At 36.4% G+C, this 13,435-nt stretch overlaps 1 long non-coding RNA gene across 1 annotated transcript in view; it reads left to right on the top strand.

Annotated features, from left to right (window-relative positions):
- Positions 1 to 4,085: 4,085 nt before the first annotated feature.
- Positions 4,086 to 13,435, top strand: part of LOC136748903 (uncharacterized) — a 68,552-nt gene continuing 59,202 nt past the window's right edge. Inside the window, exons 1-2 of the long non-coding RNA XR_010816657.1 lie at positions 4,086 to 4,435; positions 12,226 to 12,284. This is a non-coding gene — a long non-coding RNA (uncharacterized LOC136748903). The remainder of the gene's footprint in view (positions 4,436 to 12,225; positions 12,285 to 13,435) is intronic.

Raw genomic sequence — 13,435 nt, forward strand, 5'->3', positions numbered from 1 at the left:
TTTTAATTTAAATAATCTTAAAATCACCTTCTATAGAAACCTATCGATTGGTGTCCCGGAAGAAAATGTACCAGGATTTGCAAATGGCCTTTTTTTCCCCTCAAACCTACCACCCACTGTTTACTGAACAAAGAAAATCAGGGTACAGCAATCTGATTTTTTTTTTTTAAAGATCGGAGCATATTCGCATGAAATCTTAAATGATCTCAATCTAAACTAGTTAAAGCATTTTCTTCTGCATGCGTAATTTTCAACAGTATACGGAAATGAATCCAGTCAAGTTGCACTATAAAAGTATGCTGCATATGCCACATGATTTGAATGTAATGACAAAGGGAAGCGCACCTTTTCATCTAATCGTTAATTTTATAAATGCTATATATCCGTCACATTACATACATAAATGACAATGCATACTGACTTATTTTCCAGAGAAAAACGTTTGCAGCCCCTTCGATTTAAAACAAATGATCAGTATTATTTGTGTTGTTGTTTTTTTTTTTTTTTTGCCTAATTGTAGAGGCCGCAGCTATGAAAATATTCCAAGTTTGAGATGGCATTTCAACACGACTTCATCATACAATAAAATAACATAACGCAACACATAGTCCCTAAAACCTGCATGGGGCTGTAAGACTAACTTTATCTTCAGGAATTACTGCAATGTAACCTGCAAAGAAAAACAATTTGGATTCTTACATACACATGGTACTTTTGAAGGTTGCTTTTTCCACACATCTTGGCTCCTGGACGGTCTTCATTTGAGACGAGAATGAATATAAATGTATATGTAGGTAGAGGTTTTGTAGAGGAAAACGTGGAGATAAGGGTTTTCCCCCTTTCCCTGTTGCTTGGCTGGGCGGCCTCCAGATCTCAAACTGAATGAAGGAGGAGCTGTCCCGTTGCATTACAATGACATTCAGCCCTATTCATTCATTTCTGTCTAACGGTCTTTGGGCAGCAAATCCACACCACCGGGGGGTCACAGCCCCCTCATTACGCCCCCCATCCCAACACGCCGACACCACAATAGCCGCAACAATGGGGAGAGAGTTAGCCTCAGTTATGCAGGGATCGGGATTGAACTTTGTGGGTCTGGAGAATGTTTTCACATGTTAAAGTTATGATCTCCATGTGTTAAAGTGTTTTGTTATTTTCGTTTTTGCAGGTCTAAACAATCGAAAAGGGGGATATATTTAATCCATTGAACGATGTACCCCTCATACACCCATGCGTTCTTCAATGGAGTAAACTGCAGGTGCAAGGAACACACTGTGGGGTGTGTGTGTGTGTGTGTGTGTGTGTGTGTGTGTGTGTGTTGAAGGGGGTGGGGGGGTGCAATTGCGTCTGTAACCTAGATTGGATTCTATGAGGGATAATAGGCCTATGCTACACAGTCTGAAAAGGAATATTATTGTGAAACATGTTAAACCCTACAGCGGTCATTCTGCACGGGCAATATACTTTAATTAACTATAGCCTATATCTTATAATGGTTATAGTGGTATTGATTATCCTTAAAACACTGGCTTTTTGAAGGAACTCTTTAAATTAACATTATTATTTTTTTCTCCAGATGATGCAATATGTCGCTTAACACAATGGAAATATAACAGTCAACGTGGGCTGCACAGAAAATAAGGCGCCCTCGATCCAGATGTTTGACCACTGCATTATGACAGAGGCAAAGACGGCAGCGTGCTCATAACGCTGTACATATCCCCACAAAGCACTCACTACCTAGAAGACAATGGGCTTTATTAATATAACCTTTACAGTCTCCATAAACTATAATACGGCAAAACAGAAACGAGAAATGCAACGTATCACACGACTTATAAGATTTAGTGAATGCGCATTCCTTGTTTCTTTTTTATACCATCGGCTGCTTCTTCTCCATCTTTTAAAAACGAGGTGGTAAAATGAACATGACGGATGTGGCCCTATATCGTGGAGATTTCATTGTTGTATCAGTGGCTTCGCAACCTTGCAAGTATTGTGGATGTTCAGGTAATTAAGCTTGAAGTGTTTAGCCTGGCATGGAAAAAAAAACACATTTTAGATAAATGAGATCTTGCCTTTATTGATACGATTACAATGAAAACTGACCAACCAGCCACACAAGGCTCGCTATAACTAACAGCGGTGCATTTTTAGGTTTTCTTCAAATGATGTTCAGATGTAAGCAATGCACAGTCTGGTAGTGAAGGTAACAGTGATGTCTTTGGGCTGCTGACTCCATCAAACGGCTCTATTGCATGACGGATTATATAGTTTTACTGCTTCTTGATAATTGATAGGAAACGGAATCGACACCATTTGAAGAAAGAACAGAAATCCGCAAAAAGCAGAAATACACACATGATGTAAAGGATTTAACATACGTGTGTCTTGATTCTGCATTGTCTATAAGATGAACCTTGCTGTGCTTGGGGAGGGAGTGGATAGGCCAGTCAGCTTTTGTTCTGTTACATAACTTTTGGGAATTCAAATGATGACTTCAAATAGTTGCAGGGAGAATTTAAATGGGCTTGTGTGCTTCCTGGTGCAAAACTAGATCTAAATGTGTTTTGACGTTTTAGTTTGAATCGGTACAATTCACCTACATGACTATATTTCCATAGCCTTCCCCGAAAAAGAAAAAAACTGTAGGACGCAACATAAAAAAACAAGATTAATGTATAATAATAATAATAATAATAATAATAATAATAATAATAATAATAATAATGTTTAAATTGTGTGCTTTTCTGTCATGTGACTGTCATGTGCTTTTCCTCCTAAATGCTTGATGACATTTGATTTAAAAAAATGAAATGCCAACACCATGTTTAAACTGTTATGAAGGTTACTTGATCCCTGAGTGTTGGTTTCCCAGGGAAATCATACCGATTTCTGAATTAATGTTGAAGGTCTAGATAGGCACAGCTGGACACTTTACTTATAGAACCATTCAACCATAGAGGGAAAAGGTCAGCTCTATGCCCTGATGGGCAACTTGCATCTAAAGCTCAAATGCTATACATGTTCCACTGAAAAGTCTATCATTTGTGGTACTGAGGCATAACAAATGAGTCTCCCCTGTCTTGCTGTTTATTTTAACTACAGTAACAAGACAAGGATACAGTCCAAAAGGCGCACACAGCCCCGTGCCTGCGTGTTAAATGTGCTTTATATACTGGTGATTTAATAATACACCATTTAAGCGCTACTCCACATCCAGTATGTGTTACTACCGAACCATTTAATGTATTTACTGTAATGATAATGTACCTAGAGAGAACTAATTTACAAATGAGCATATACATTGCTTTTTATTAGCAATAACACCGTTTAGGCATGAAGAGGTGTTTTTTTTTTTTTTTTCTTAATTTATGTTTTGCATTTTAGTTTTTAGTTTCACGTTTGCTTCCCTGTGTGTGTGCTCTTTCCGTACTAATGGGTTTGGATGGTGTACCCCCTAAAACAATTTTTGATACTGCACAGATAAAGATATTGTCCTGTAAAAAGATACTTTCTCCCTCTACCATGTGCAATGCATCGGCCATAAGTCATCTATTGTACAGTTGCAGTATGGTTAAATTAAAAAAACTGAACGCTTGACACCAGAGGTTTGAATTATGACTAAAGGCATAATAGGCAGTTTATTTATTTATGTATTTATTGTAATAATAATCATAACCATCGACACATTGTCAGTAATTGGTAGTCCACGTGCATTTAAAAAAAGCACACAATCTCTTGTTGTATTTAATTCTGTAATGATGGACTAATTTATGAATGCGTCTGTTCCAAACAGTTTTAATGTGGCTCGCCATACGCCCATTTCCCTCCTTAACGCAAACAGATTAATTAAATTACACACCTCAATAATGTGTTGTTTTTTTCTGGGTTAGAGCACCCTGTCCTTATTTGGAGTGGCACGCAGAGGGGTATAATTTTGCAAACATTTCCTAAGAGCAAGGCCAGGAGGACCCTCAAGTATTGTGTAAGGAAATAAAGAGACCCAAGTCCACAAAAGAAGCCATTGTTTGCGAGGAACAATCCAAGGGGGCCTAGAAGCCTGTCTTCCACAATCAGGATGGTGGGCGATGATTTGAATGCAAGGGGGCCCTCACTTTCACATCTGAACAAAACCAAAATGGTAATCAGGGGTGAATAAACACTTGGTCCAAATCGCAGGCAGCCTTAAACCAGTAACGCAACCCCCCAAAAAACACAACCCCAGCCGGAGAAGACGAGAACTGCCACCCCCCCACCAAAAAAAAAGAAAAAAAAAAAAAAGAGTAACTTTAACTTAGTTGTTGTAGCCGTCTAACCTGTGTGTAGAACCTGTTGTCGTATTTTCATTTGTTACATTTTGATTTAGCTGTTTTGTATAAAGAGGAGTTCTGCTTGTTTTTCAGATCTCAAGAGGAGAGAGAACGCGTTGCAGGTAAGACGTTTTGGGACATGTGTTCATTGTTTTATAGTTATAGTTCACATGCATGCACATGCACACAAACACCCTTTCCGTTTTTAAAGGGTAGCATACAGAACGATGCCGTTTTATGCATGACTACATTTAAAGTATGCAATGAAATATTTGCACTTTTTAAAGTAATGCACCGTTTTCATTCAAGCTGAGCATGAGCTTTCACTTGAAATGAGGCTTGATAGGGCAATAAATACAAGCAGAAAGCACAGGGAATGCAAATGTGTGTCAACACGATAAAACAACAACAACAAATAAACAAACAACACCAACTGCAACAACGGCAATAATAACCACAGCATTATATAATACGCTGCAACATTTGAAAAGTAATATTCATCCCCCCAAATGGCAACTAAATGCCAGCTCATTCTTACGTTTTACTACTACAACTTCAAAGACATTTGATACATTATTGTATAGGGGTGTTGTTGTTATGCATAACCATTGCACATTTTCCATTTAATTCGTGTCAGTGATAAGCACGACGTGGTCTAGCTCAGTGGTAATCAAATACTAAGATTGATCATTCAAAATCAAGGTGTCTTAACGAGTATTTATGTAATTAGGATTGTAAAAGTGTTTTTTTCCACTGATTGCAAAGTCCTTAAACGTATATAAATACAAGAACTGGTCAAACATATTTCGAATAATTGCTTTGACTCTCGAGTAAGTACTGCACCCCCCTATTTTCTGTCTTGCTCCAGGAATCATACATATACCTTACCTGTATTAAAGTTATCATAAATATACACTTTCTCATTGGGGGAGGGATTCAGGCATTCACAACGTTCAGATTTTATATGATTAAAAAAAGAGATTTACACAGGATGAGCCAACGTTATCTTTTTAAGCTTTATGCTTCAGTTCTGTGAATTAATCCCTCTTCCCAAATGTCTGAATTTTAAACGTTTTAAAACAAATACAAAGCCACAGATATCTTAATTTGATCTATAGCGTTATGCCCTTAATTATGTAAATAAATTGTGCAGCCTTTTAAAATATTTCTGAGTCAGGTCCTGTATTTTATTTTTAAAACAAAAAGCAACATACATCTTACCATTTAATACTAGAAAAAAATCAACAACAAAGAAACAAAAAATATATTTAGTCTATATGACTTTTTCGTTATTAATAATTAACCCTCATGCATGTTTACTGGAGTGATTTAGATCTGAAATTACCTTGTGATGTAGGTGTGTGTGAGTGTGTATATATATATATATATATATATATATATATATATATATATATATAAAGTAAACCCTTTTAATATGACATAAGAGCGTATGAGACATGATGTGTATAGTGCATGGTTGCAGCACCTCTCCACTTTTTACATTTAAAGCAGTTCTACACGTTCCCATATATTTATACACAGTCGCATACAGTATTCATGCATGTGTATGTATGGATTGATGTTTTCTTACCATACTTTAAGGCCCTGCAGAGAGTTGTAATAATACTTTGACAAATATGTCAGTCTCTGGAGAACCTTTTGGTGTTTTGAGTCTGAAAAATATTGGATGAAATAGTCCTCAAAGGGAAGAGGAGTGTGACTATGAATCATTTGACTAGAAATAATAACAACAACAGTAATAATGCTGTTCTCTGACTCTCTTATTCAAACAAATCTATGACTGAAACCAAAAACACTTTAAATGAAAATAGGTCAGTTAAGCATAACCTTATATATTTAGCTGTTTTTCTTTTTTTCACTCAGTTTTTTTCTTCCTCTCATTTTTTCACTTACAGAAATCACATTCCTTTCTTCTAAGCCACTGGCTGTGGCAGTAGCTTGGTGCTTAAAAGTCAAAATTGCTTCACCATATTAAAAAACAAACAGGAGGTTAATGATGAAGCCAAGAATGTCAAATTAAAATAATTATTTTATGACTTGGCACACCATTGGATACCATTGGGTTGGGCAATATTCTTAATAAAAGTGAATACATCAAATGTATTTAATTCATTATTAAGATGTTTTCCTTTTTATTAAAATTATATGTACCATGTCACCCTACAAAGATGAAAAAGGACTGCTGTTATTTTCATTTTAATATTAGATGTAGGGGTTGACCTTTTGTTTTTTTTAGTGAGGTCTGATGTTTGTGTTGGATTTTATGACAGAATTCTGGGTCATCGAAATATATTTTTATATCATCTTAGCCGAGTAAAAACACCCTGCGCTTTTTCACGTTTCCATTCCCGCTACCTAACCCCCTGTCATTTGTATATCTCTGGGCCTGAATATAGATCCTCGGTTGAGTATAATGCATCAGCCACATTTCTAACATAAAGAAGATTGATAACATCCTGGGCAGCCAACAAGACAAATGGAAAGTGGTGGAGTGCTTCAAATATGGTTCCTATCTGAGGAGTACAGATTAAGGACACTAACCCAGACACATACATTGACTGGGAGTACAGTCTGCCCAGCTGGATTTATCAGTGCAACTCAATAATGTAAGAAAGAAGACCCATTTAATGTGCAGGGCAGACGGGAAAAATTTTAAAGGTGTTCAATTCAATTCTAAGGGCAGATTACCGAAATACAAACACAGGTATTACAATTTCCTTAGTCTCTGTTGTGTATGGGTTGTGTTTGTATTTTTCTTTGTAACTAAAGCCACAGTCTCTAAAAGCAGTCAATAGGTTTGTTCTGAAAATAAATTGTGTCCTTGAGCGACTGAACTCTTTTTAATTCAGATTACAGCCTGTATATATTCTGTGCTATTGTGATCCTCATCTAGGAAGTGTAAACATCACCTTTGCAGTCAGACAATCAAATATATTCATTTTAACCAATCATTTTAGGCAGGTTGCCCTAAGATACTGTACGTTTTGCCACAGCAGTGTCACAGTATTGATTCAGCACATTTGTTTGGTCTGCATAACAGATTGTCTGCAGTCTGTCACGTGGCAGTTTAATGCCTCTGCAAAACAAGTACATTTTATCTGTCATTTATTCCAGGTGAAATGGTCAAGTATTATTCTGCTCTTGCGTGTGCAGCTACTTGCAGGAAATCAGACGCATCTTATATGGCTACAGACATTTTGACTGTTGTCTGTTTTCAGGGAAAGCACATGTGAGGATGCTTTTTCCGTGGCTAGAGATTTAACTAACGGGTGGATGTGGTATATTGTTAGCAGCAGTACTTTGACTGACAAATCTCAAGGGTTAAGGTTAATGTTGGGGCTACAGTACTGTCAAATAAATGTCACAATGAATTCGCACTCTGCATAAAATATGAAAATTTATATGACTGCAATAAAGCATCGTAGGTCGAACAGCTGATCAGATACCGGCTCTTCACACTGGGCGTTGCATTTTGCATACACAGGTGAAGTGTGCAGTTTGTGTGTTATCTACATAGAGTTGCCAGTTCATTATCGGAATAGAAACAGCTAAAAAAGTCCACATTAAATTGTAAATAATGCAGTTTTTCTATAATCCTTAGTCGTTTTGAATTCCTTATTCCTTGAAATGTTAAAGAAACCATAGTAACTGTGATATAGAAAATTTCCCTTTTGAAATTCTACCATATACCTATTGCAATTTCAGTTACATCCTTATACAGACTTTACACTACAAAACAAAATCAGGAGTTACTTACTAATTGTTTTCTTTAGCAGAAAACTTAATTTGCATAGACTGATACAAGCAGCAATCCCAGTAGGTCCCCAAAAAATGGGTAAAGGGTGACAATTTCTGTGAAAGAGAATAAGAGGAGTTTTTGTAAACCCCTCTTGAATAAAAACAACAGTCAACTCATTTATTTCAGTGGAATATCTTTTCCTTTTCCAGATTCATGGTATTTTGAGTTTCCTATTACATCCTATTCTGGGCTCATAGTGTGTTTTCGAGCTACCTGTCATTCCTGCACAGTTTATGTAAGACATTGTGAATTTTAACCGATTGGATAGCGTAAGCTCTCAGGTGATTTGTTCACTTATTGAGAAATCTTGCCGTTAAAAAAATCAAATGGAGTTCTGTCAGTTTCGGAAATACATTCTACCATTTCTATTTGACTGTTTCTAACAACAAAGTTTTCTTATCTTCTCGAGCCTGTCAGTGACTAAGTGAACAGCGCCCAGCTCCGTGTTGGCATTTGCTCGGAGAATTCTTAAATATTTTGCTGTTGACAAAGAAGAATACACAAGCAGCAGCTCGGCAAACGCAGAAATAAAAGCATGACCACACTATATTTCTGCTTCCTTTTTATGGCAAATGCGAAGCCTGTGTTCGCTAAGAGCTAAACAAAGCTGATTTCTTTTGTATATGCAAGGCTTGACATAAACCGAGTTTGATGTACAAAAAAAAAAAGAGATGTTGTAAAGTACAAGGGGTAAAAATGCAAATGCACTTGTTTAAATATGCATTTAAGGACCCGAACACAACAGCAAATGCCATTGCATAAACATGTAGACAAGGAATTGCTCCCAAAGACATTATATATCTATACTTTCTTCGACTTACAGTCATCCCTAGCTGGCTAATTAACTTTAAGTGACTTCCATTGTATGTACAAGGGCATAATATTCAAACTGATTTCAGAGGATTTCAAAGCAGTATCAGTTCATTAAAGAGAACAATAAAATAGGGATGAATTATTTATAAGAAACCCTTTACTCTATTAAACGTACCTTTTCAGTGCACTGCTATGCGTTGGGCACGAGATGATATACACTTACATAATTCTTTTTTCTTCCCCCTCACTGCAGAAGTGGTTAAAAACATGGTTGCACACATGCTATGCAGTCAATTACAAGAGCATCGTAGATATCAGGGCTCTGTAATAATTGTACAGACGTTGGAGGCGATCTGCACCGGTTCGCCTTCGTGCAAGGCTATTGGCCTTCTGTCTCTAGCATGTTTTGAAAGCAAGAGCTGCACTTTAACACTTCTTTATGCGTTTCATTATAAATGTTACACTTTTACTTTGTTGTTATCAGTGTTTTCAAATTAACATGCAATTAACCTCAGACCTGCCAAGTTTCATTAGAAAGGGTTGAATGGTTTGAGAATTAACCTGTGATGAACTGAAAGGAGAGGTCATCCTATCAGATAAGGGACCAATCTATCTTGAACTGCTTAATTATTCTATAGGTTCATTTCAGTATGGGGAGAAACAGATTGCAATTAATATACAGCTACAGACACTTCAGGTTTCCTGCCGACCTTAAGGCTGTATGCACTTTCCCAATGCCTGTGTTTCCGTAGGGAAAAGGCGGTGAAATGTCGATTGGGTTTTGGCTGTATGTGTTGCTGGGTCTGCTCTGCTATCCGTCACAAATGTTTTCTAGAATGGTCCACGTTTTGCGGCTCACAATTTCTCTGAAGGATACTACTTTATGATATTGTACAGTATATGTTCTAGAGCACGGTACCAAAAAACACACACACAAATGTGACATGCTTTAAAAAACTGAAAGGGACTCTACAAATCTATCCAGCATTTTTGATTTGGTGAAAATCAGTTGACAGCTTTAAAAATATTGTTGCTTAACAACCAATTAAGATGGCCCTGTTGGGATTTTTTTTTAAACAAACCATTGGGAAGCCAAACAGAACAAAATGTTATATGATAAACTGAAATATTTGCACATTACATTTTCCCTTTTGTGCAGTTAATTTAAAATATTTTTGATCATGATATATGTTTAATAATGTGATAAATATAATGAGGATTTAGTAACACCAATGCCAATGGAGGCTTTGTTTGTATTACTATATTTTAATAATCATTTTTTCTCATTGGTAAAATCTGATCAAAGTAGTCTATTTTGGATGTCTTTTTCATAAATACCAACAAGCATTTTCACATTATTCTGAACTGTTTAAAATATGATTTTGCAGCAATTTGCCTTATGTCTTGTATCCATAGTATATATATTTTGTATGTCTGATATTTATTATCTTACATACAGCAAACTGATGAAAGAGAAATATCAAGCTTATGAATTAAATAAAGATTGCAGCATATCAGAGAGATTTACTGTTATATGACATGGTTACATTGTTACTACAAAGGGGTGAAAGCACTGCACTGTATGTAAATTCAGTGTCTTTTCAGAATGCTTCATATTATTTTTCCCCTTAGATTTCTCCTCAATCTGGATTTACATATTGTGCATCTATCTAGATTGAGTTGATATTTTATTTGTGATATTTAAAAACTGACAGACATGCATTAGTTCTTGCCACTTTAAAATTGTTATGCTCCTGTTACTGATAGATTACCAAATATATATATATATATATATATATATATATATATATATATATATATATAGATACTGAAACAAAACAAACAAAATGTATAATTAATAATGCGCAATCCTGGTATGTGTATAAAGTCTCTAGGTTAAAATAAACAGCAGTCCTTCTCAGTACCCCAAAAGGAAGAATGATTGTTGTCTTTATATGTTGTTATCACGGGGAAAACCGAGTCAACTAAATAAATACAAATAAAAGCTGTTTTACATTGCACTGTGCTGAAAAATCCGAGCTGAAGTGCTTTGAAAGAGTGTAATGTCTTCCTTACAGTGTTCGTTCTGCGGTGATCAGATTCCCTGTCACAATCAGATTATTTCCTGGAACCTTTAGCTCCCAACGTGAATATTCTGTACAGATTTCATTGTAGAGGAGGGGAGAGGGTGCGGAGAGAGGGGATTCAACTTTTTTCCTAGGTAAAATAGCAATAATATTAATATTTCATATTACCCTCCCCCAGCCTCTTTCTTTAGAAACCCATTTACTGGTTGTCCTTCAAATGCTTTGCATACAGCTGTGCTAACAGTTGGCGTGGGGCTACCCTGTCATGTCTGATCTAGCAGCCTTACATCTGAGGTAATAGCATTTAAGTACTACGTCCTGCCAGGTTGCTGACTGGCGAATTTGGGGATGGCTCTATAATGCTTAGCTTTACTCAGCCAGAAAATTCAGTATCAAGGGCTGGCGAAAGGTCACCTTTTAAATCAAGCAGTTAGTGTTAGTAGTGCAACTTACAAGATTTGCAACAGTGAAGTATAAAGACCACAAGGAGCTATTAGTCTTGCAGCTGGCGAAAAGAAAAGGAAAGAACTGGCACCCCCCGTTTATACTTTACCGTCTGTATAATTCTGTAGCTTTGTATGTTGTCATATATCACTAAGATAATTTGTTTATTAAATTAAAAAGACAAACAAACATAAACAGGGTTGTTTATCTTGATATGTGTGTGTGTGTGTGTGTGTGTGTGTGTATAACCTTTCTTTTAATTTGGATTCTAACTGGATTTGTTAAATGGTTGATTTTCATTATTGTCCTTCGTTTCCATAACTAACTATCCAATTTCTAAGAACAATGACATTGTCTAAGTTCCTTTGTTAAATGTAAGCTGTTGGTAATGTTATTTATGTATTTATCTGTCTTTATTTTGGTTTTATATGTATGCATAATTCCCAAACTTCCCACTAAATGCACAAATATATATATATATATATATATATATATATATATATATATATACTGATACCATTTGTAAAAGACGCACAGCTTGGATTTGTAAACTCTGCATTTGTATTAAAATCTTGATTATCTTTATTAATAAAATAAATAAATCTTGAGGTGAAAAAAATGAAGCACGTTCTTTCCATGCTGGTAATTACTATAAAGACAGGCAGCACTGATTTGGACATATACGGTATATATTTTGTGCTCAGTTGTGATGGAAAAAGTCTTCAAATATGAAACTCCTTTGTTACAGGCTGACAGCTGAGAGGAATGGCAGGAGCGCTGACTGAGCCGAGGCCGAACCCCAATCAAGTAAGTTTTGAGTCTTGAAACGCGCCTTGTTCTGTGCAAACTGGCATCAGAGACATTCTCCCACTTCTGAACTCGCGGCTCCGAGATCCTACAGCGGAATGTCAGAAACGTATTAAAGGAGCAGCACTAATGATTTCAGTTGCATATACACAATGGTATCACTTTCAATCTGAGGTTCGAGTCAGATAAATTCCATAATGAATGCTGATCCCCCCCTTCTGACACTGTGTGAGTGTGTATGTGTGTGTGTGCATGATCAAGTAAAATAAAACCAAAGAGCACACATCAGACATTCCTGAGTTGTTGTGTTTGTGAGTTATGCTATAGAAGGATGTGTAGAGTGAATATTTAGGATGCCATTATCCTGACAATGGTGGATGTTACAAAATATAAATGCATTTGATAACTGGAACTCAGGTGTATTTTGGCAGTTTAACAAATGATCATTTCCTGTGTGGCGGCCACTAAGTTGCGCTTAGTTAAATGTATAGGTGCCTAAATGACAGATAAAATTCTCCCTCTGAACTTCCCAGTCACTCTGTTGGTGTAATAGTGAAGAAGACTAGTTGTAACATCTCCAGCTTCCATTTTAGAGAGAGCGATTGAGCGCTGAAGATACGCATCAGACTCTCAGTGAATGATTCTGCGCTTGAGAACAAAAATACTGTTGTTGTATGCCTGCAGGTTTTTTATTATTAATATTATTATTTATAGCAACATTTGGACATGTTGTGGATATTGTGTCACTGAAGAAATGTTTCCTTTATATGTTTTAATGAGTGAATACTAAAGACCTAATATCTGCTCCCACCCTCCAGAAACAAATCAAAATAAAATACATCTAAACAATGACACTTCAATGCTTGTGGAAGTGTGGCCATTAGGTCTCAGTTTCCTGCTGTTTATGTTTTCCGTGATTCCTGCTTGAAAATTTCCTTCACCTTCACTCTTTTAAGCTGATCCTCACCCAAATGGAGATCAAAATACACATGTAGTCGTGGAAACTGGGCTGCTGGGATGCAATATAGCAATTGACGGTTTCCTTTGAAGTCCTGACGGCACTGCATAACATTACCAGTATTAGAGAAGGCAATACCCCCCTCTGGATTGGGATTAGAACATGTATATGGCTTGACTTCAACAAGAACACA

Source organism: Amia ocellicauda, chromosome 4 (assembly GCF_036373705.1).
Source record: "Amia ocellicauda isolate fAmiCal2 chromosome 4, fAmiCal2.hap1, whole genome shotgun sequence".
Taxonomy (NCBI): domain Eukaryota; kingdom Metazoa; phylum Chordata; class Actinopteri; order Amiiformes; family Amiidae; genus Amia; species Amia ocellicauda.